We start from the raw sequence: 353 nt of genomic DNA, 5'->3' as shown, positions 1-353 counted from the left end.
TGTTTATTTTTATTTTTACCATGCGCTTTGCTACTCTATAAGTCATATTCGGTTGATTTACTTTAAAACCGTCAATAGGAGGGAAAAACATCATTTTGACAGGCAGAATTTTTGAGGGGGATAAAAAAACCGGCTAAGGGGGTAGAAATTTCCCCTCAAAATGGTTAGGAATAGAATAAAAAAATTAGTTCCGATTTTGTGTTGGGAAATCAGCTATAGCATCGGAAATATGCCAAAGAACAGAAAGCAATTTGCTAGCAGACAAAAGGTTTCCAGCCACTTGGGCCAGTTAGCTTTATATTTTTTGGAAGAAATTCAGTTTTTTTTTGTTTACGTTCAAGTAGAATACAAAC

This window comes from Acartia tonsa, chromosome 12 (genome assembly GCF_053477335.1).
Source record: "Acartia tonsa isolate MP-2025a chromosome 12, ASM5347733v1, whole genome shotgun sequence".
Classification (NCBI taxonomy): Eukaryota; Metazoa; Arthropoda; class Copepoda; order Calanoida; family Acartiidae; genus Acartia; species Acartia tonsa.
This window is presented reverse-complemented; position numbering follows the sequence as displayed.